Source organism: Nerophis ophidion, linkage group LG03, assembly GCF_033978795.1.
Source record: "Nerophis ophidion isolate RoL-2023_Sa linkage group LG03, RoL_Noph_v1.0, whole genome shotgun sequence".
In the NCBI taxonomy this organism is placed as follows: domain Eukaryota; kingdom Metazoa; phylum Chordata; class Actinopteri; order Syngnathiformes; family Syngnathidae; genus Nerophis; species Nerophis ophidion.
The window spans coordinates 60,013,565-60,039,198 of NC_084613.1; the positions used below are offsets into that span (position 1 = coordinate 60,013,565).

Here is a 25,634-nt window from a genome sequence, read left to right on the forward strand (position 1 = left end):
ATAATTCTGCTTTTGCTTACCGATCTCGAAGCAATTTTATTTGGCATATGGTGTAATGATAAGTGTGACCACTAGATGGCAGTCAAACATAAAATATACATGTAGACTGCACTATGGTGGCAATATGACTCAAAAAAACAACACCAACATTGTAGGTTTTATTGAAAATATAGAAAATTACACACGGCGCTCAAAAATCTATCAAACTGTTTTAGTTCGACATTGGAAAGCTATGACGCTGCATCGCTTGATGTGCATCAACATATTCGTATAATTATGGTGTGTGTATAAGGTAAGACATATTATCTGGCGTTTTGTTTCGCAATAGTATGCAAAAGCAACTACGTAGGTCCTGAGCAGTCCTGGATTCAGTCCTGGGCTCGAGATCTTTTTGTGTGGAGTTTGCATGTTCTCTCCGTGACTGCGTGGGTTCCCTCCGGGTACTCCGGCTTCCTACCACCTCCAAAAACATGCACCTGGGGATAGGTTGATTGGCAACACTAAATTGGCCCTAGTGTGTGAATGTGAGTGTGAATGTTGTCTGTCTATCTGTGTTGGCCCTACGATGAGGTGGCGAATTGTCCAGGGTGTACTCCGCATTCCGCCCGAATGCTGCAAAGAAAGGCTCCAGCGACCCCCCGCAACACCAAAATGGACGAGCTGTAGAAAATGGATGGATAAATGGAACTTTTCTTACCTTCTAGTATCTGCTGATCTGTATTTGGGATCTCCATACATTTTAAGAAATTGCACGGGTCCCCCTTTGTAGTACGTGTCAACACCATAGTCGATAAGCTTCTTCTTTTTCTTTATCTTCTTGTTATGGGACAATCATCCTCCGCTGTTTCCATTTCTAATATAAAGTAACGTAAAGTTCTTACTTAAACCGTCAGTAAACTCGCCATGAAAGCGCTAAAACATATCGGTGTAGTGAGTTATTATTATTCACCCAAAGAAGTTTAGTTTTTAGAGTCCCGGCCAGACGTTTTTTCATGGGACACATTTTCGGTGTTGTTGTTTCCAGATGTGGAGATGCTACTCCGTTATTGATTAAGGTTAAGTCTGAATGTCATTAAAAGAGTTAGCTCCATCTTTTGACACTTCTTCCACTCCCGTCCTTGCACGCTACACCGCTACAACACACATGACGGGGAGAAGACACTGTCGAAGGTGAGCCACGTAAATAAGACCGCCCAAAAAACGGCGCATCCTGAAGTGACTGTCAAAAAGCGGTTTTAAGATGATCTGTAAAACATAATCTATGCAACATTTTGACCAAAGAACCACCATTACATGTTATGTAGACCACAAGAAAGTGTAAATTTAGAAAAAAAAAAGTATACATATATATATATATATATATATATATATATATATATATATATCCTTTAATGCACCTTATAATCCGGTGCGCCTTATATATCAAAAAAGCTCTAAAATAGACCATTCATCTGCAGTACGCCTTGTGATCCAGTGCGCCCTATGGTCCGGAAAATATGGTACAGTCTCCAATAACACCAGAAAAAAAATGCTTAATTTTTCCTTAGTTAGTAGATGCTAATGGTTTTTAACAAAGAAAAAGTCACAAAGAGGATTAACTCAGAACAAAGTAATGAAACTTGAAAAAAATGCTTGGTGCTGGTTTAGATATAAAGATTGCTTATTCTCCAATTTTCTGTCAGTCAAAAAGTGATTCTTTTGAGACAGATCATCCACTCATCATGCAGACGCCTCGTGTCCAGGCAAGCTCACTGTCCCATAGACCCTCAGAGCTGTGTTTATCCAATGACAGTCCAGTTTCGCTGCAGTGGAGCAAACCACTCTCAGCTTCTCCATGGACTTCTTTGGATAATGAGCGTCAACACTGTTCAATGCACTGTGACGCCACGGAAATGAATGAGAAGAAGGTTGGGTCAGTGATCTGTGACTGGTTAGCAGTGATAATTTAAAGGTCAGTAGTGTGATTTGTGTAAAGGCACCTTAGGCATGACTTGCTGTACTGGGATCCCTATAAATCTTGAAAATGTAAAAACAAACTGTGGCGGCATTGCTGAGATATTTATAAAACAATCTAGCCTTCCTTCGTTCTTCCTCCAAACGGGCCATTTGGAATTTGCTCTGTCCTCTGATGTTGTCTGCCTTGTGACGTCAGCGGATATCTCCATATACAGTAGAAACTTACCCGAAGACCTTTGTGCAAGTCTGCTATTGTAGTCCAACGCTGCAGTCAATAAGCAACTTATTTTTGTATATAGTCTTGTTGTTAGACATACTGGCTCGTACATGCACATGCATCCTCCGCCATTGCCTTTTCTAACAAAAAGTAGCATATAGTTTGAACTACAGTTGTACGGTATACTGGTATTATTATAGTACCGCGATACCAATGAATCATATTCGGTACTATACAGCCTCTAAAAATTACCGGTTAGCTTCTTCTTAAATCACTAATCCTCGCCTCCATGGCGACAAATGAAGTAAGTTTCTTACAAGTCCTTGCAGGACGAGGAATAGGTAAACATGTTTCACTACACATCGTATGTATCTCACTGGCGTCATTAGCGGTGACGCCGATCATGAATGTAAACAAACGGCATTCGTAGATCTACACCTAACATCCACTGTAATGATACCAAGTTTAGTAGCGTACTATGAATACGTTGATATTTTTTGGCATCACAAAATCTTCTTTCATTTTTATAAAATGCATATTATGTTTATAAACTCAGGAAATATGTCCCTGTACAACTGAGGACTTAGACCAGGGGTGTCAAACTCAAATACAGAGTGGGCCAAAATTTTAAAAGGTTGAACAAATTAACCTTTTAATAGGGACCCAAACAAGTTTTGCATTAAATATTGAACAAGCAAGGCTTATATAACTTTAGTGACATGCAAAATCCAGTTTCAAATAATAATAATAATTATGATTAAAAAAATATCAATGGCATATCAAAAAAAAATTAAATAAAAATGTTATGTCTTTTTTTCTTCTGAGGTAAATATATATTTTTTTTCCAGAGGCTAATAATACATTTGAAAATAAAATAACAATAATGAATGAACCAAACATTCAAGCCTTGATGTAGCAAGAGAAAATGCATGAATAACACGTTAATTATTGGTCAGTTTGCTGGAAGTTTCCTGGAAGAGTTAGTGCTGCAAGGGTTTCTGGGTATTTGTTCTGTTGTGTTACGGTGCGGATGTTCACTCGAAATGTGTTTGTCATTCTTGTTTGGTGTGGGTTCACAGTGTGGCGCATATTTGTAACAATACTAAAGTTGTTTATACGGCCACCCTCAGTGTGACCTGTACGGCTGTTGACCATGTATGCCTTGCATTCACTTGTGCGTGTGTGTGTGTGTGTAAAATCCACAAATATTATGTGACACGCTGTTAGTATGGAGTAATTTACACCCACGACTTAGAATATTAAAGTTAAAGTTAAAGTACCAATGATTGTCACACACATACGAGATGTGGCGAAATTATTCTCTGCATTTGACCCATCACCCTTGATCACCCCGTGGGAGGTGAGGGGAGCAGTGAGCAGCAGCGGTGCCGCGCCCGGGAATCATTTATGGTGATTCAACCCCCAATTCCCACCCTTAATGCTGAGTGCCAAGCAGGGAGGTAATGGGTCCCATTTTATAGTCTTTGGTGTGACTCGCCGGGATTTGAACTCACGACCTACCCGATCCCTGGGCGGACACTCTAAACACTAAATTAGAGTGTCCGCCCAATGTATGACCAATGTATCATCCTGCAACTACTTGGTATCGGTTTGATACCAAAATTTGTGGTATTATCCAAAACTACTGTAAAGTATCAAACAACAGGAGAATAAGTGATTATAACATTTTAACAGAAGTGTAGATAGAACATGTTAAAAGAAAAACTATGCAGACATTAACAGTAGATGAACAAGTAGATTGATAATTAATTTTCTACCACTTATCCTTTGATATTTAAACAAAATTATAAAATGGAAAATAACACATTATGTTACTGCTTACGTCAGCAGCTAAATTAGGAGTCTTTGTTTGCTTACTACCCTATAAAAGACAAGTTGTCTTGTATATTCACTATTTTATTTAAGAGACAAACTTGCAATAAGAAACATATGTTTAGTGTACCCTAAGATGTTTTGTTGAAATAAAGCCAATAATGCAACTTTTTGTGGTCCCTTTTATTTAGAAAAGCACCGAAAAGTATCTAAATAATTTTTGTACTGGTACCAAAATATTGGTATAAGGACAACAATAGTTTGAACTTGTATCTGTCAGTAGACTCTACATGAAAGCACTACAAACTACAACAAACAGGTAGAAGAAGCAGTTGAAGTGTAGGCACTTAAATAAGACCGCCCACAAAATGGTCTATCCTGAAAAAGCCTTAAGAAAGCAGCTTGAGGACGGTCTGTAAAATATAATCATGCAATAAAGAACCACCATTACATGTTACGTAGACCACAAAGAGGTGTTTTAATTGTATAAAAACAATCTTAATATGACCCCTTTAGGACTAAATGTAGTAATCTCTTACCCTTGGTCAATAAACCTTCTAAAAAGCAGCAGTGTCTCTATTCGGACATTACAATACGAACAAATAGCATGCATTGCCTTGTTCTGAAGTTCCTGTGCGATTTTCTGTGCTCTTATTTTTCGTATCACATGCGTTACAATTTTAAAATAGCTTCTCTGTAACACCGGTTCGGCATCGTGGTACTGGGTTCGATTCCCTCGAGGATGCGTCAAACGAAGAACACAACAAAGGTAGGATCTAACAAATGTATTAACAAAAAGTGAGCTCTGAACAAAAACACTGGAGCTAGTAAAAAGAGAAACAAAAGACGCTAGCATGAAAGCTAGGAAATATAAAGAACTAAGACTTGGCACGATGGTACAAAAGTAAAAAAAAAGATGATTAGCATGTGAGCTAAAGATGACAATAAGGTGTCTTAGCTCATGAGCTAGCGAGAAAAACATACCTGACGTTACTTGTTGCATGTGAGCAAATTAGAGTCCCAGGCAGAAGAATGAAAAAAGGAAGGCTTATAAAGGGAAGGTGATTAACAGAGAACAGGTGTGCAGGAACCGGGAGTAACAGCTGAAACTAATAAGTAACCATGATGATGGACTAAACGGGAAATAAACGGATCAAACGGAGAATGAGAACAAAGATGGAAAAACAAACAATAATATGTGAAGATCCGAGTCACGGATCGCAACATTCTCATCACATTAGGATATGACTGCAAATTATTTGATCTGCCCTTATCCCCATCTTTCATAAAATATGAATCCAAAAGTAAAATACGGGGAGTAAATCTAATTGAAGCAATCATCAGGTTTGTGTCCTTTGCTTCATGGTAATAAATAATAATAATAATAATAATAATAATAATGGATTAGATTTATATCGCGCTTTTCTATTGTTAGATACTCAAAGCGCTCACAGAGAAATGTTATTCAGTGTTGTAACCGTAATGTACAAACAATTATAGCTGATCATGATAAGAGGCAAATACAGTAGTAGGAAAAAATATATATTTGCATAATCATGTTCAAGCCCTCGGTTAACCAAAGTACAGTTGCCGCATTTTGAATAATTGAGCAAGGCAAACTGCTGTCTCCACATATTTTCACTGGTTCTGGCATGGAAATAAAGGATGAATACTTTATGACTGGGATCTCTGGGATTGCGAGTGATATTTTCCCAACTACATATCTCGTCATTTGTAAGACAACTTTGAAGCACGCAAACGTGATTTGTCCTAAATCCCTGAATTTGGATCAGTTATTTTAGTCGGTGTAAAATTGAAAACTAACAAATAGATATCCTCGCATTCAGATCAAGGTAAGTTTCTTTTCTGCTCTGCCCCCTTCTCCCTCATGGAGGGGAGGGAAAAGGGTTCGGTGGTCACAGATGAAGCGCTGGCTGTCCAAAGTCGGGACCCAGGGTGGACTGCTCGTCCGTGCATCAGTTGGGGACGTCTCTCTGCTCGGGATGGTCTCCTGCAGGCCCCACTATGGACTGGACTCTCACTATTATGCTAGATCCACTATGGACTGGACTCTCACAATATCATGCTAGATCCACTCGAATTCCATTGCACCGGTCCCATCTGCGGTCCTCTCCAAGGTTTCTCATTGTCCCTTTGGGTTGAGTTTTTCCTTGCCTTGATGTGGGATTTGAACCCTGGATGTCGTTGTGGCTTCTGCAGCCCTTTGAGACACCTGTGATTTAGGGCTATATAAATAAATGTTGATTGATTGATTAGTAGTCCCTCTATTTTTGTTGTTGTTTTTTCCACTAAGATGTGATGTTGATAAATAAATGTGGTGTGAATTAAAAAAAAACAGCAAGCGGAAGGAAGTAAGGTTACTCCAATATTGTGGCAGTCAGCAGTATTGAATTTCACTTTCTTGTATAAAAAATCCAGGAGGTTTCGACTTTGATTAAGTGACCTATTTTTCAGTTTGACGCATGTGTGAAATGGAATGTTAAATGGTTTTATTGCAAACATTATTAGCCCTTATCGTGATTTCTATGGCTTCATTGCAATGTGACTGCAGGGTGCTCGCACACACACAACAACATGACCCCCTTCCAAATGGTGAGGAGGTGGTTTGTCATCTCAGTGCTCCGGTTAAAGTAAGGCATGAGAAAAGCATGAGGTAATGCAGCTGTTGGTGAGGCAACTGACACGCAGGATGATGTTTATCATTTAGATTAAGGACAATCAAAGCACTGTTAAAGGATTGTTTAGACAACCATTGGTGTAGTTTTTTCCGCTGCAGCAACCTGACATTAGATACTGTATACTGTACTGTAGTGTAGCACAGTGCTTCTCAATTATTTTCTTCTACGCGCTCCCGATGAAGAAGAAAACATTTTTCCCCTTCCTCCCCAGCGACTATGTGCATATACAAATTCTAATAAATACACCTCTGGATAATAATCAGGGGTGTAGCGATTCATCTACTTCAGTGGTTCTCAAATGGAGGTACGGGTACCCCCAGGGGTACTTGAAGGGATGCCAAGGGGTACGTGAAGTTTTTTTTTTAATATACTAAAAAAAATAACAGCAATTCAAAAATCCTTTATGAATATATTTATGGAATAAAACTTCAACATATGAATGTAAATTCATAAACTGTGAAAAAAATGCAACAATGCAATATTCAGTGTTGACAGACAGATTTTTTGTGGACATGTTCCATAAATATTGATGTTAAAGATTTCTCTTTTTATGAAAAAATGTTTAGAATGAAGTTCTATTACAATCCCCAAAGAGGGCACTTTAAGTTGAGGATTACTTCTATGTGTAGAAATCTCTATTTATAATTGAATCACTTGTTTATTTTTCAACAAGTTTTTAGTTATTTGTATATCTTATTTTCCAAATAGTTCAAGAAAGACCACTACAAATGAGCAATATTTTGCACCGTTATACAATTTAATAAATCGGAAACTGATGACATAGTGCTGTATTTTACTTTACTCTCTTTTTTTTCAACCAAAAAAGCTTTGCTCTGATTAGGGGGTACTTGAATTATAAAAATTTTCACAGGGGGCACATCACTGAAAAAAGGTTGAGAGCCACTTATCTACTTCATCGATCTTTATTTCTAAGATTCAAATACATCGATCTGTGCACTACAATTTGGCTTTCGGGAGGATATTTGACGATCTAACATTATTTTAAGAAGTAATTAATCAATTTAATTGACACTAGAAAATAAAACATAGATATAAATACATATATATATATATATATATATATATATATATATATACAGTATATACAATATATACATACATATATATATATATGTATATATATATATATATATATATATATATGTCTTGATTGGATTATCCAGAGAATAGTGCTCGATACCGTGGTAGAGCGCAATATGTATGTGTGGGAAAAATCACAAGACTACTTCATCTCTACAGAACTGTTTCATGAGGGGTTTCCTCAATCTCCTGATGATTGAGGGAACCCCTCATGAAGCAGTTCTGTAGAGATGAAGTAGTCTTGTGATTTTTCACACACATACATATATTTTTATATATATATATATATATATATATATATATATATATATATATATATATATATATATATATATATACATACATACATATATATATATACATACATATATATATATATATATATATATATATATATATATATATATATATATATATATATATATATATATATAGTCCGAAAAATATGGTAAGTTATACATTATGTGAGTCCGTCTGCCCGTCTTTCACGTCATTACCACACGCCGTCACAATAAATGAACAAGCCACCATTGCAGTCCAGTGTGTGGAAGCACTTTGGCTTTTTCAAAGAGATGTTCTTAAAAAGTCACTCGCTGTTTGTAAGATTTTTTAAACGGCAAAACGTCATATCTCTCGAACCACCTACCATGGGATTTCACGCAACGCCGGCCGCCCAAGCCCTCACAGCGTTACCGCTGCAGCAGCAGCACAAAGTACTTGGTTCCACTTGCTATGTTGATGAATATTACTGCACTGCTGTTTATCAAAATAAGAGTAGTTGCAAGTCAAACCACTGCTTATTTAACCTGAAGAGCTTTGGTTGCACTTAATTTGTTATGTTAAAAAAACAGTAGTGAAAGCAACATGTAAAGCTACTGCTAATTTAACCAAAGGAAATGTTAAAGGTGAAAGTTAAAGTACTAATTATTGTAATACACACGCTAGGTGTGGTGAAATGTGTCCTCTGCATCTGACTCATCCCCTTGTTGACCCCCTGGGAGGTGAGGGGAGCAGTGAGCAGCAGCGGTGACCATGCCCGGGAATCATTTTTGGTGATTTAACCCCCAATTCCAACCCTTGATGCTGAGTGCCAAGCAGGAAGGTAATGGGTCCCATTTTTATAGTATTTGGTATGACTCGGCCGGGGTTTGAACTCACGACTTACCGATCACAGGGCGGCACTCTAAACACTAGGCCACTGAGCAGGTTGATTGTGTTTTATTTTTTATGCTCAATTATATGCTGAAAAACAGGAGCCGAAGTCACAGGTAAATCTACTGTTATAATGTTGGTTACTGTACGTTTATTGAGCATTTCTTAAATAATGAAATTGAGAGCAGAAAATGTTTCTCCTTATTGATTTAACATAAAGTTAATTTAACTACTTTATTCATATAAGATATGAACACATTGGCCTTTTTTGTTGTTTACTTACTTATTTATATTCGTCATTAATGTACACCTAATTTCCTTACAAGAAGCATTATATTATAGGAAATTTTACCTGCAGTATCCAGTATTTATTTCATAGTCACAGTGGTGGAATTTTTGGCGATAAAGTTAATGAATCGATTTCAACTCGCTGAATTGTTTCGTATCTTAACGTTTTAAATACAAAACACATCGTCTCTGAATCATTTCGGCTCAGTGGCGTTGTGGTTAGATGTGTCCTGCCCGAGATTGGTAAGTCGTGAGTTCAAACCCCGAGTCATACCAAATACTATAAAAATGGGACCCATTACCTCCCTGTTTGGCACTCAGCATCAAGGGGTTGGAATTGGGGGTTAAATCACCAAATTCCACCACACCTAGTGTGTGTGTGAGACTATCATTGGTATTTTAACTTTGACTTACAAGTTATGAATGGAATCGAATCGTTAAAACAATCATTGTACCCCCAATAACATTGTATCTTTATTAACATGTTCGAGTTAAGCTTCAGGCACGTCCTTCCCTCCCTAAGTAGATCAGGTTTGGGTGTGTCTTTTAGCTGAGGGCAACAGACTGAGTGCACCAGGTGGAGATGATTTTGTGATTAGGGGAGTTGGCAGGCACTCAGTGACAGGATAGTGAGAGGAATTAGGATGAAAGAAATGTTTGGAGAGACTGGACTCGGAAGATGGGCAGCATGGTGGAAGAGGGGTTAGTGCGTCTGCCTCACAATATGAAGGTCCTGAGTAGTCCTGGGTTCAATCCCAGGCTCGGGATCTTTCTGTGTGGAGTTTGCATGTTCTCTCTGTGAATGCGTGGGTTCCCTCCGGGTTCTCCGGCTTCCTCCCACTTCCAAAGACATGCACCTGGGAAATAGGTTGATTGGCAACACTAAATTGGTTCAGTGTGTGAATGTGAGTGTAGATTTTGTCCGTCTATCTGTGTTGGCCCTGCGATGAGATGGCCACTTGTCCAGGGTGTACGCCGCCTTCCGCCCGATTGTAGCTGAGATAAGCCCCAAAGGAAATAAGCGGCAGAACATAGATGGGTGGATGGATGGACTCAGAAGAGGAGACAGCAGGGGAAAGCTTGTTTCAAACAAAGTAGTAGGAGCCTGTGAGCTTGAATGTATGTTATATGCTTGAACTGTGGTTGCTGTATACTTGAGAATTTGGAAAATATGACGTGATTTAATTGAGTTTAAAATGTGGTGAAGTAGGGCAGCATGGTGAAACAGGGGTTAGTGCATGTGCCTCACAATACGAAGGTCTTGAGTTCAATCCCGGGCTGGGGATCTTTCTGTGTGGAGTTCGCATGTTCTCCCTGTGATTGCGTGGGTTCCCTCCGGGTAGTCCGGTGTCCTCCCGCCTCCAAAGACATGCACCTGGGAATAGGTTGCTTGGCAACAGTAAATTCGCCCGAGTGTGTGAATGTGAGTGTGAATGTTGTCTGTCTATCTGTGTTGGCCCTATGATGAGGTGGCGACTTGTCCAGGGTGTAGACCGCCTTCCGCCCGAATGAAGCTGAGATAGGCTCCAGCACCCCTGCGACCACGAACGCGACAAGGGGTAGAAAATGGATGGATGGACATTGTTCACAGACCTGGGCAAATTAAGGCCCGGGGGCCACATGCGGCCCGTTAAGCTTTTCTATCTGGTTTGCTGGACATTCCCAAATCATTTTTTTAGATCTTTAGGATGGAAAGTGTAGCTGCTATTATGATGTGCAGTGATGTTTTCTACCGGCTGAATATAGGTATACTCAAATAGAAAAGGAATGTCTGGGGTTAGCATATGGCCTGCAGAGCTTCCACAACTATGTTTATGGTCTCCCTACCTTCACTGTAGAAACAGACCATCATCCACTAGTTTTCACCATCAAGAAAAACCTGAATGACATGACACCACAAATACAACGTGATATGATTTTTAGCTCATCTACACACCTGAAAAGCACTTGATACCAGCTTATTCACTCACAAGAGCACCATGGAAAACAGCTTGAGTGATACTGAAGAGGATGTACAAAACCAGTGTCAGACATAAAATCACGACAAATCGCTGAGGAAACAGCAAAAGATGAAGAGTTGCAGCGTGTTATTACCAACATGCAGAATGGATGGCCTCCACATTCCAGCCCATAGTTCTTCCATGTTAGAGGTGAACTTAGTGTTGTGGATGGACTTTTACTGAAGCAAAACCAAACAGTCATTCCACAAACATTGAGGCAGGATATACTTCAAAGAATCCATGAAGGTCATCTAGGGGTTTGATAAAATTAGATTAGATTAGATTAGATTAGATTAGATAGTACTTTATGTATTCCTTCAGGAGAGTTCCTTCAAGAAAATTAACATTTTCAGCACAATCCCATTCAAGATCAGACAAACGTTACAGGGAGACAGAATAGGATCGCTGACGGGTCTGACCGGCTTCCAGCGCCCCTTACAAAAAAGGTGAGATATAGGTAAACAAGTGGGGGGAGTGGGAGAAAAAATAGAAGATTAAAATAAAATAAAATATAATTAAAAAAATAAAAATGAAGGAAAATCGGTCTAAGCCCTGAGACACTGGGCCCTGGAGAGGGGGTCCAGACTGAGGCCAAGGGAAAAAACAACAACTCATAGCCATAGTCATCCCATTGTCATCCCTCTCACATGTGTATAAGAGGGACACATCAAACATCAAAGAAGACAAAGGACATGAAAAACATCAAAGCAGCAGATTCAACCAGCCACTTCTACATACAGCTAAGAATCAAAAGTAAAATAAACATATACACTGTGGTGGCCTCTGCGGTGCTCCACGCCATCGTCCGCTGGGGTGGAGGGAGCATGGCCAGCGACAGGAGCAGACCCAACAAAGCAACCAAGAGAGGCGACTCCACTCTCGGCCGCGAACCAACTCTCGGCCAGTGTCCAGTCCGCATGGATAAGTGCAAGAGATGAGCACGCGACACTGTATACTGGCCTGGAATCAACAAAGACCTTGACAACATGATTGGCAGATGTTCAACATGTCAAAAATAAAGAAACAAACAAACCAAATAACCCATGGTATTGCCTGACATTCCTACTGCACCATGGCAGAAAGTGGGTATGAACTTGTTTCATTTGAAGAACAAAGAGTATATTGTTGTAATTGAGTACTATTGTAATTTCCCTGAAATGGCTTTGCAATCAAGCACATCATCAAACTGTGTGATCACGCATATCAAATCTATATTTGCTAGACATGGTATACCGCATACTGTGGTGAGTGACAATGGACCATGTTTCAACAGCAAAGAGTGGCAGCAATTTGCAAACCATTATGATTTCAGACATGACTTCAAGCCCTCTGTACGCACAGTCAAATGAAAAGGAGTACATATTCTCAAGCACCTTTCAAGAAAGCAGTGGATAGTAATTCTGATCCATACCTAGGACTACTTAGTTACAGAGCAACACCTCTTGAGTGTGGCTTGTCACCCTCTGAACTACTGATGAACAGAAAGCTTCGTACTACACTACCAAGTATGTCAACACCAAGGCAGAGTCAAAAAGTACAAAAAAAAGCTAAAGCAACAAAAGCTAAAGCAGAAGTCGTTTTATGACAAAGCAGCCAAATCGCTCCCACCACTATCATCAAGTGACACAGTGAGAATTGAAAGTCTTGATGGTTGGAAAACAAAAGCTACTGTTCTCTAAGAAACATCACCACGATCATATACTGTGAAGACTGAAGAAAGACAAATACTACGTCGCAATCGTCGCAGTTTGCTGAAGGTTCCAGAGACTGTTTCAAACCAAGCAACAGCTGAGTCCGAGGTTTCATCTACACCTACTGACTTTGAAACAATGCCAATGCAGCACATGAATTGTGCATGGATAGTTTTTGAAAAGATTGCATATTCATGTGGTCAAGAAAGAAAAACAAGTTGTTTGTTTAAAGGCCTACTGAAACCCACTTCTACCCACCACGCAGTCTGATAGTTTATATATCAATAATAAAATATTACATTGCAACACATGCCAATACGGCCTTTTTAGTTTACTAAATTGCAATTTTAAATTTCCCGGGAGTTTCTTCTTGAAAATGTCGCGTAATGATGACGTGTACACGTGACGTCACGGACTGTTAGGAAATATGAGCGCTGCACACACACACAGCTAAAAGTTGTCTGCTTTAACCGCATAATTACACAGTATTTTGGAGATCTGTGTTGCTGAATCTTTTGCAATTTGTCCTATTAATATTGGAGGAGTCAAAGTAGAAAGATGGAGTTGGGAAGCTTTAGCATTTAGCCACACAAGCACCCGGTGATTCTTTGTTTAAAATTCCCTGAGGTGAAACTTTACTATGGATCAGAGCGGTCAAGCGAACATGGATCCCGATCGAATGTCAACCAGCAGGTTTCGGTGAGAAAATTGTGGTAAAAAGTCGCTTCTTACCGGAGATCAGCTGAGCTTGCACCGTCCATAAAGCTGCCGTCAACTTCCCTGAGACACTGGCGTCAAGACACTCGTGGACACACCCCTCTGACTATCAGGTACTGTTAAACTCACTAAAACACTAGCAACACAATAGAAAGATAAGGGATTTCCCGGAATTATCCCAGTAAATGTGTCTAAAAACATCTGAATCCGTCTAAATGCAATCGCGTTTTTTTTTTTTTTCTAGTCCGTTGCTATCTATACAAATTTTTCATCCTTGCTCAAATTAATGGGGAAATTGTCGTTTTCTCGGTCCAAATAGCTCTTTTTGTTGCAGGCTCCCATCAAAAACAATGTGAGGATGTGAGGAGCCCTCAATGGATGACGTCATCGTCTGCGACTTCCGGTAAAGACAGGGCTTTTCTGTTAGTGACCAAAAGTTGCGAACTTTATCGTGGATCTTCTCTACTAAATCCTTTCAGCAAAAATTTGGCAATATCACAAAATGATCAAGTATGACACATAGAATGGACCTGCTATCCTCGTTTAAATAAGAAAATCTAATTTCAGTGGCCTTTAATACATGACATTGTAATAGCAATGTGTGCTTAGCTTAGAATGCGGGATGTAATGATAGTGTTTGACCACATGGTAGGAGTAATAGTCTACAAAACCAATTATAGTATGTGTAAAACAGGACTCATTAGAGGTAGACACACCTTGTACGCACCGAGGGTTAAGAAGCGTTGGTTATATGTTATCGTTTTTATAAGACAGTTCGACAAGACACACAACGATGTGTTATTTAAAACAACAACAACAAATACTATTAACCACAACATGTAAGTGTAAAAAAAACAACATGATTTGTATAATTTCAGAATGTGCTTGTTCTATTTTCAAACAAAAAAAAAATCTGAAGTTGTCTTTATTTTTAAGTTATCATGCCGTCATTTTACCAGTCTGGCCCACTTGGGAGTAGATTTTTCCTCACGTGGCCCCCGATCTTAAATGAGTTTGACACCCCTGTCCTCGGCAATCTGGAACTTAAATCTGATGCTGGCGATTTCCAGCAGATGTTTGCTGCAGTGGTTCTTTTATCATTCTTAAACTCGGTTGTATGCATTGATGAGCAGAGAACTGACAAACTTTCAGAGTTAGTTTGGGCTCCGCAAAAAATAAATATTGCAGCCCTCTCCTCAGTCACTCAATTGTATCAGATGTCCAGTTCAGCGCAGCACTGTATGGTCCCGTGTGGTGCGACGGTGGGTTTTTGAAAGCTGCATCAGTTTTGTAAATAACGCAACATCTTACAGCCAAGGATTTCAAAAGAGGAACAGCAGCAGATGGTAACCAAAGGACAACTCTGTTGGGCTCTTAGCATTTTATGTTCTCTCTTCTTGGTATGTGAATGTTAATTAAAAGCACCCTGAGGTATCTCGTAGCGTGTATACACAATTTCCATTGGTAGGACTTTGAACTGAATTCAAGCTAAACTTGAAATTAACTAATTGTGTTTACCGTATCTTACGGAATAGAGGGTGCACTTAAAAGCCTTTAATTTTCTCAAAAATCAACATCGCGCCTTATATTCTTATGCACCTTACATATGTTTTAATTCTGGTTGTGGTACATGATGCAATGATAAGTGTGACCAGTTGATGGCAGTCACACAAGAGATACGTGTGGACTGCAGTTTGACGCCTCTTCAATAAATGCAAGCAAGACCAAAACTTTTGTTTCATTAATGGTATAGAATATTACACCCGTTGCTCAAAAATCTGTCAAAATATTTTAGTATGACTTTGGTAAGGTACAAAGCTGCACTGCTTGATGGATTGTCAGCATTACGGCTACCGCAATCACATGCCTTGCTTCATCACATACATATTACAATGGTTTGTGTACAAGAACCCCAAAATGGCATCTATTAGGAGACAATATCTGGACTTATTATTTGCAATATTATGCAAAACCAACTTTTCTTACCGATTGGTTCCTGCTGATATGTATTTGGGATCTGCCATTGTAGTTCAAGCTCCTAAATCAAATCAAATCAACTTTATTTATAAAGCACGCAGGGGTAGCCAAAGTGCTGTACAATAAGCAGGTTAAAAGATAACACAAGACAAACAAACAAATACAACACAACACAAACAGAGCACGATAAAAAAAAAAATAAAATAAAATCAAAGCTGCAAGCAGCGATGGACGGGACCGCTTTGGCTGCTTTCCCCGAGACCCAAGCCCAGATAAGCGGTAGAAGATGGATGGATGGATTATTACACAAAGAAAAAGTTGTATACACATGCGTTATACATTAGTCTCATAGTAATAACAGTTGTAAAGTGGCTTGGTCATTTTCTAAGGACGCCTTGATGCCGCCATTTTGAGACTGTAATGCATTGTCAAAGGAATGCAGCTGTTGTATTGAAGTGGGAATAGCAAACTTCCTGTTGATTTTAGTTGGGGGTGATCACTGTATGAAATATAGGTCTCAGTGAGACCTATATTGAGGTTTTTTTTTCATGTGTGTACGACAGTCCTTCAGTTTTGTCTGAGCAGGAAGCCGCCATTTTATGACAACAGCATCAGCGCACCGGTTCTTTGCGGGCTCATAAAATCCAAACCGGGGTAGTAATTAAAACTATTTCATCAAATTTTAATCAGAAGGGTTCAATCTCTCTTCTCTTGCTTATTTGAAGCCGAAACGACAAACGGCCTCAGAGGAGATAATGTTTGAAAAAAAGCGACATTTTTTTAGCCAAGCCATGATAAGCGGTAGAGGATGGATGGATGGATGAATTATTACACAGATATAAAGTTGTATACACTTGTGTTATACATCAGTCTTATAGTAATAACAGTTGTAAAGTGGCTTGGGCATTTTATAAGGACGCCTTGATGCCGCCATTTTGAGACTGTAATGCATTGTCAAAGGAATGCAGTTGTTGTGTTGAAGTGGGAATAGCAAACTTCCTGTTGATTTTAGTTGGGGGCGGTCAGTGTATGAAATATAGGTCTCAGTGAGACCTATATTGAGGTTTTTTTTGTCATGTGTGTATGACAGCCCTACAGTTTTGTCTGAGCAAGAAGCCGCCATTTTGTGACAACAGCAGCAGAACACCGGTTATTTGCTGGCTCATAAAATCCAAACCGGGGTAGTAATTAAAATTATTTCATTAAATTTAACCCTCTTCTCTTGCTTATTTGAAGCTGAAACGACAAACGGCCTCAGAGGAGATAATGTTTGAAAAAAAGCAACATTTTTTAGCCAACTTTTGTATTGAAGGGGGAATAGCAAACTTCCTGTTGATTTTAGCCGGGGGGTGAGACCTACGAAATGGTTTTTGTTTCATGTTTCTATGACATTCCTACTGGAAGTTAGAAGCAGTTTTGTCTGTGTTTTCTTCCTAGGGGTGCTAGAGCGCAATTTGGGGTTTTGGGGTTTGTTTTTTCGATTAGATTGCAATTTTCGCCAGTCCTGATGTGTGTGTCAAATTTGGAGAGTTCTGAAGCATGTTAAGGGGGTCAAATTACAGCTCAAAGAGGCGGCGGTATAATAATAATAATAAAGAATAATAAAACCTTAGAAATTCAATAGGGTCCTCTGTCCCAAAGGGACATCGGTCCCTAAATAGAAACAGGTTCACAGCAGGTGCATTTTGGGACACCATAGCAGGATGGAGATCACAGAGTCTTAAAGGCCATGGAATAAAAGCGTGTTTTTAAGAGCGATTTAAAAACAGGAAGAGAGGAGGCATGTCTAACACTCAAAGGTAAGTCGTTCCAGAGCTTGGGAGCAGGCGCGGCAAAAGCTCTGTCACCTCTAAGCTTCAGCCTTGTGTCAGGGACCGTCAACAGCAGCTGATCGGCTGATCTTAGGGATCGGGGGCGGGGGGGGTATGTTGGTGCGAGGTTGTTTAGACATTTGAAAGCAAATAGTAGGTGTTTAAAGTTGATTCGGTAGCGCAGAGGGAGTCAGTGAAGGGACGCTAGTAAAGAGGTGATGTACTCACACCTGCGGGTCTGTGTTAGCAGACAAGTAGCCGAGTTCTGCACAAGCTGCATGCCTACGTACAGGGCGTTGCAGTAGTCAAGACGAGTCGAGATAAAGACGTATTTGCCAAAAACCTGCACCTGGGGATAGGTTGATTGGCAACACTAAATTGGCCCTAGTGTGTGAATGTGAGTGTGAATGTTGTCTGTCTATCTGTGTTGGCCCTGCGATGAGGTAGCCACTTGTCCAGGGTGTACCCCAACTTCCGCCCGATTGTAGCTGAGACAGGCGCCAGCGCCCCCCGCAACCTCGAAGGGAATAAGCGGTAGGAAATGGATGGATGGATGGGCGTGGAGTTCTAACTTAGATCTGTCAGTCGACTCCATACTGTATGGAATCACCAGAAACTACAACAAAGTCAAAGTGGAGCTACGTAAATATGACTGGCCACAAAAAGGCGCATCCTGAAAAAATGGTCAGAAAGCAACTTAAAAATGGTCTGTAAATGTAGATCACAAAAAGTATTTTAAATGTAGAAAAAATATCATATGACCCCTTTCATTGCGCCTCATGATCCGGTGTGCCTTATGGTCCGAAATATACGGTACTCGCCAGCACAAATTATCATAATAGTAAGTTTATCTTCCTTCAATATAATAATATTACCCAGGTTAACTTTATCCAGGTAAATCCAAATATAGTGTGCATTTGGAACAAGCTCCAAGTAGAAGCAGCAGGCCAAGATTGTTTGAAAGTGAATATTAATCAGTTTCATTATATTGTATACAAGACGATGAGTGGTCCTTTTTTTCTGTTCATGCTTTAGAAACAAAAAATAAAAACATCACAATCCAACTAAATTTGTTGACACAATTTCAAAATGATTCCCAACATATTTGTATTCAGGAGTGTAATGTTATGTGTATTGTCAGTGTTAATAATTTAACAATAATTATCGTCGCTGGTTTCTACATCAAATATTTTTTCAGTGCTGAAGCTACTTTCGTGGACAAAATAACACAGTAGGCTACAATTTGCCAGTCATTTCCAAACCTTAAACGTATTTCTCCCATAAAGTGTCACTTACATTGCCAGGATGGAAAGTTGTCTTATTGAGGCATTATAAAACTTTTCTTTATTTTCCGGACTGTAAGCCGCTACTTTCTTCCCAAGCTATGCACCCTGCGGCCTATACAAAGGTGCGGCTGATCTATTGATTTGTTTTCCTCACAAACGGATAATTAGAGAATGGATTAGGCAAATAAATCAATGTACTAAATGTAACTGCTTCAAGAAACTTTTCAAACCTAAAGTGTTTACAAAGGACAAGCAAGAAGAATCCTGGTATATGGAACCTTATTAAAAAAGGAGGAAATCGTTGTCTCATCAAGGATGAATAAAGACATCAGTGACCTGTTAGATTATTATTTTTTTTTTAACGATTAGTTTATTTTAAAGGGGACAATACAATTTCATAAAACACACATGGTTGAGTCGGCCAGAAGGCTAGTTTTCATTCGTAGTCCCCGGGCCATGATGTAAAAAAGGCAGTAAAAATTTAGATTTAAAAGAAAAGAAAGAGAGAGAGAAAGAAAATCACAACATAACATTTATCTTAGCATCAAAACAGGCTCATCTTTTAGTGCTAACAGCTGTAGGCGTTGATAAGACACATTTTCCATTTTTTTTGTGAAGGTCTTGTAAGTTTTCTGTATTGTTTGATCAGCCTTTGTGCTGCTGTGTTACAGGCACCGTTTAGAAACAATTAAAGTATGTAAATAAACATTTACAAACTCATCCTACCTAAACATCTATTTTTACAATGCACCGGTGTATATATATGTGGCTTACAGTCCGATTCGGCTAATGTATGGTTGTTTTTCGTCTAAAGTTTCGTGAGTACGGCTTATAGTCCAGAAAATAGGGTGTACAGTTTGTCGTTTACTGTGCGACGACACGAAAAAAGAGCCTGTCAAGAAATCAATCAATGCAAATGTACTTATATAGCCCTTAGTCACAAGTGTCTCAAGAGGCTTCACAAACTCACGTTGACATCTCCTGATCTAAACCCACATCAGGGCAAGGGAAAACTCAAAACACTCCAGCTGGGGAAAAAGAAAAAGAATCTCGCCATCCGGGGTAATCGGTTGCAATGGATGTCGAGTGGGTATAATTATTGAATTGTTGAATTATAGATAATGTCGGTGTATTAACAGTATCCAATCGGCATCCATTGCACCGGTCACCCAGGTTTTCTCGTTGTTCCCATTGAGTTAAGATTTTTCCCATCCTGATTGGGGATCTGAGCCGAGGATGTCATTGTGGCCTTTGCAGCCCTTTGAGACATTTGTAATTAAAGGTTATATAAGTAAATTTTTTTTGGATCGATCGATTGAAGTCCATTACCTCGTTAGGCCAACAGATAGTCATGGAGTGATCGTCTTCCGGGCTTAGCCAGGTCAGCTACACAGAGACGTCCACAGCTGGGCATGTATGTCAGACACGTTTAAAATAACCCATTCCCAAACTGAACACAATCATCACCAGTCACTCAGGAAGCAAACCTAGCATTAGCACAAGCTAGAAACCTGCTTGTAACATAATCTATGGCAGCATGCTCGTGTATTCATTCTGTAAAGATGATTGTTCAGTTTAAATGACCGTAGAAACAATGACCATCCTGTAAGTATTTGATTTGGACATTTAAAAGACTGTAAAAAATAAAAAATAAAAAGGATATGCTCGGCATACACTCACAGTGATGATCCACTTGCAAAAAAAGTACACTTTAAAATGCTGTTTGGCCCAAATCCAAGTCAATGTTTCCTTTTTAATAACTGTAGTTTTATTTGTTAATTTTTCCACTCATCTATATATTGTCTACAGCTTGTCCCTCTGGGGGTCGCAGTAGGGCTGGAGCCTATCCTAGCTGCACTCAGGCGGAAGGCAGGGTTTATAACAAAAAATGTACAGGTTTCACCACACCCAGGTCGTCCCCCTGCAGAAATGTACCCCAAAGTACTATGTACGTGTAAAATATACCAACCATGGCTGTGTTATAGTGGCAGGACAAAGTATAAAGATACAGTATGTGCAGAAGATAAACACGACACGCTACAGAGCTGTTTGTGGACATTCTGTTTAAATAAGACATGCAAACAGCTTGGAATTAGATCTTTATCCTAATCAATGGCAATCCATGGTTAGCCGTAAAGGTTAAGTATTATTATTTTCTTTTTACTTCTTCCGACAATTCCTATGTTTTAACTCCTGGTTATTGCAGCGATTCATCAGTTCAGACTTGTGGTGGAAACGCTAAAGCAGCCCTAACCCCCAAGAGCTTTTACCTTCAACCTTCATCTCCCAGAGTCCCCTGTCCCAACTGATAAGTCACTGCTGATGATCTGGTATGGATTAGCCAAGGTTGCTTTTCTCTTTTCATCAATGATTAAACCTTGAGAACTCCTCTGATTCAAGAGGTAAGAACCACAAGTGCTGTAAGGCCATTTTCTAATGTACAACCTTGGAGTACTTTATGCTGTGTGCTCTCTGTCTTTAAGGTCAACTTTGTCATCGGCCTTCAAGGTCCACACATTCTCTGTATTTATCTGCATTATCCTGCACAACCAACATAATAATTTAAATTTTGCAAGATACTAAATATACATGTAGAGTTGTACATGTGTGCAAATTAAATGTATTTGAATATTTTATATTTAATATTGGTGATGTTCCAACTAACTTTTTTGGCCTCAAATCCCAATACAATTTTTTTGGCTTCGGATCCAATTCAATTTCAAGTTCATATTTGATCCAATAATACTTTGACAATATATTATAACAGAGGGTCTCAAACTTTTTTCACCAAGTAAACAACGTGGCTCTCCAAGTACTACCATAATGAACAACATTAAAATACAGTAGCGTAGTAGGCTTAAGTATTCCTTAAAAACAAGACAGAGGTTATATTTACCAAGTGTATTTAATATTTTTGGCCACTGTAACATTACATTACAGTATATGGAGCCCGTGTACCACTTGTGGTAGACATACCGCAGTTTGAGAATCATTGCATCATATATCTGAAAATGTTTTAGACCAAGTAACAAAAGTAAACACAATAACATTTTTAGAAAGCTTATCTTATTGAATTGTGGATTTCCCAGTGTTATAAATCAGATGATGCCACAAATGGGTGGTAATGAATGCTTTTGCCCTCAACGCCTACCTGTATTCAGGTCCTTAATTCCTCACTTTGTAAATAAGAACAATACCAACTCAAAAATACATTGTTTAATAATTAAAAATAAAAATAATCTATATGTATGCCCTATCTATATAGTGAGTAGTGGTTTTCAACCTTTTTTCAGTGATGTACCCCCTGTGAACATTTTCTTAATTCAAGTCCCCCTCAATAAGAACAAAACATTTTTGGTTGAAAAAAGAGATAAAGAAATAAAATACAGCACTGTGGCATCAGTTTCTGATTTATTAAATTTTACAACACTGCAAAATATTGCTCATTTGTAGTGGTCTTTCTTGAACTATTTGGAAAAAAAGATTTAAAAATAACCTAAAATTGTGTTGAAAAATAAACAAGTGATTCAATTATAAATAAAGATTTCTACACACAGAAGTAATCATCAACTTAAAGTGCCCTCTTTGGGGATTGCAATAGAGAAACATCTCGATTCATGAACCTAATTCTAAAAAAATTTTCACAAAAAAAAACAAAACTTTAACATCAATATTTATGGGACATGTCCACAAAAAAATCTAGCCGTCAACACTGAATATTGCATTGTTACATTTCTTTTTACAGTTTATGAACTTACATACATATTTTGTTGAAGTATTATTCAATAAATATATTTATAAAGGATTTTTGAATTGTTAATATTTTTGGAATATTTTTAAAATATCTCACGTACCCCTTGGCATACTTTCAAGTACCCCCATTTGAGAACCACTGATCTAGAGGACAGTGAAAATAATGGTGGAAATGTCCCATTAATATTTTTCTCAATGACGGAGTATAAAGAGGCTCAGAATGTGTTTGCTGTAGAATTTCTGACAAAGCTCCCTGTCATTCATTAATCAACATTCACATTTTACAAAAGGGGACCCCCACAGTTTGTTGAGCCCACCGCAAAATGCAAAAAATAAAGAGAGAGTTGGCCCTGATTATGAACCATCCCCCTTTCCCAAATGAATGCAATTTTAAAAAGAATACTATTTGAAGGCAAATTAGTTGTACAAGCACCTCATTTCAATGTTCACACCACAAAAGTTAGTCAGGCTACTGTGCCCTTAACTCTATATGGAACCGCATGGTTCCAACTGCTCCCCAGTAAATATCCAAATGTGGAAAAAAATCTTGAAATATCCAACTAAGCTATTGCAAAAGGCATAACGATGCCATATTAAATAGATTATTTTTAACATTTTAAAAATGGCGGAAAATACTGGGATGTCTAATGATTAGTCACAATTGTCTATAGTAGGTAGTAGCTTTACTCCACAATGTAGAGACATACTAAGCCAGGGGTGTCAAACTCATTTTAGATCGGGGGCCACATGGAGAAAAATCTACACCCAAATGGGCCGGACTGGTAAAATCACGGTACAATAACTTAAAACGAAGACAACTTCAGTTTTTTTTCTTTGTTTAAAAATAGAAAGAGCACATTTTGAAAATGTACGAATCATAATGTTGTTAGTTGTTTTTTTTTCACTCTTAAATTGTATTCTACCTTTATTTGTCGTTATTTATATTTTCTGAATAAATGATGCGATAATGTTTATCAGACAACTCAATGGTGTTAATTTTCAATCCATCAAGATAAAAAAAAATACATCAAATTACAGGATTGTGAAGACTGTGTGGCATAACAATGCCAAACATATGTTCTTCCAGGAATGCATCGAGCAAAAACACAGCTTGAGGTAAGAAATAAAGATTTAATAACTCAAAACAGGCTAGAAACAAAAACACTGGTGCTAAGCAGCAAAGGCAAAAAAAATGGCGCTAGCATGGAAACTAGGAATAAGAACACAAAAACTAAACTTGGCACAAGGGCACAAAAAGGGAAAACAAACCATTAGCATTAGAGCTATAATCAACAAAACGCAGCGCGAGAGCTAGCGTGTATGGAAAGCATGTCTTTGTCAGATGCAAGAAAGCAAAACTAGGATCCCAGGCAGAACAACTAAAAGGGTCAGGCTTATATAAGGCAGTAATCAAAATAGAAACAGGTGTGCGTCGAAAGCAAGGGGCAGGTGAAAATAATATGTAACGATGGTGACAGACTCAACAGGAACTAAGGAGTCGGACGGAGACTGATACAAAAATGGAAACAAAACAACAATCTGTGAAGATCCGAGCAGCGGATCGCAACAAGGATGTTATTTACGTAGTTTGCTGGTTTTCCTCGACTGGTGCACTAACATGGTTTATTTATTTTTTTTAAAATATGTAGCATCATCTACAAAGATACAAATAATTGCTATTGCGACATCCAGTGGACACATTTCGAACAGCTTTTTCTTTCATTTAAAACTTCCGGCTCATTTTTATACTTAGTAAACTTTACTCCTGGATAAAACCTGTTCCGCGGGCCGTACGTTTGAAACCCCTGCACTAAGCGGTGCAATCAAAAGGTCCTTTGATCAGGAAAATAATCCAGAAACTCCCAAAGGACGGCGTGGCTCAGATGGTAGAGCAGCTCTGCAATTTGAGGGTTTCATGTTCAATACCAGCTTCCACCATCCTAGTCACGGCTGTGGTGTCCTTGGGCAACTTCACTTCAAATTGCTCCCATTACCGCTTAAACCAATGCATGCTTGGTGGTGGTACGAGGGGCCGTAGGTGCAAGTTGGCAGCCAGGCTTCCAGGACAAATATGTCTACAAATCTAATTTGCCACCATCCCTGTGTGAATGTGGAGGGATGGCTTCTCACTCCTCTGTGAAGCTAAAGTATGATAGTCACACACACACGCTAGGTGTGGTGAAATTTGTCCTCTGCATTTGACCCATCCCCTTGTTCACCCCTTGGTAGGTGAGGGGAGCAGTGAGCAGCAGCGGTGGCCGCGCCATGAAATCATTTTGGTGATTTAACCCCCAATTCCAACCCTTGATGCTGAGTGCCAAGCAGGGAGGTTAATGGGTTCCATTTTTATCGTCTTTGGTATGACTCGGCCGGAGTTTGAACTCACGACCTACCGATCTCAGGGCGGACACTCTAACCACAAGGCCGCTAAACAGATGAGTTGTCAAAAAAAGCGCTTATATATAATTCTAATACATCCAAAGCCTCACGTATTAGGGAAAACACACACCATGATCGGCAAAAGTCCACATGTGAGGACCAGCTGCCACCTTTTGAAAAAAGTCAAGTGAACTTAAAGCGCACAAAACAGGACTCTGATGTCCAAACAGGAAATGGGGAGATAACAGAAAACCACAACACTAAAGAGTCCAAGTTGTCACCTGCAGTGTGACAGATTACAGCGCACCTAAATGTATTATGGTGTATTGAACAAGTACTAAAGAACTTTTTTATGGCTGTGCCAGAACTTCACGTCACAGCACCCAATCGATTCCTTTGTTGAGGACCGAAATCTTTCCTTCCATAGCCATATCCTGCCTGCTATTTGTCCTTACTCATTCCACCTGTTTATTGATCCTGCCGGGAACATGGTGACAATGAGGCTGTGTACCTAATGTAGAAATGAGAAGACTGGACTGTTTACTTTATTACTTCATTATTATTCTAATTATCGTCGTCTGTCTACCATGAGCTCGTCCTTTTCCAAGAGGACGGTTTCGATCCTATTGTCACCTCTGCCAGGAGGTCATGCATTGAACCGGCTTTGTCAGTTTTTTGGTTTTGTTAGTTGTCACCATACACAAAACTTTATTAACAGACTGAGACTTTCAGAACATTTCAGAAATGGGATAATAATGTGATTTGACTTTGTAA

The 25,634-nt window shown here is 39.0% G+C and overlaps 1 protein-coding gene across 1 annotated transcript in view; it reads left to right on the plus strand.

The window, feature by feature from the left end:
- Positions 1-25,634, plus strand: part of alk (ALK receptor tyrosine kinase) — a 924,960-nt gene that overhangs the window by 419,736 nt on the left and 479,590 nt on the right. The gene's annotated exons all lie outside the window — the stretch shown is intronic.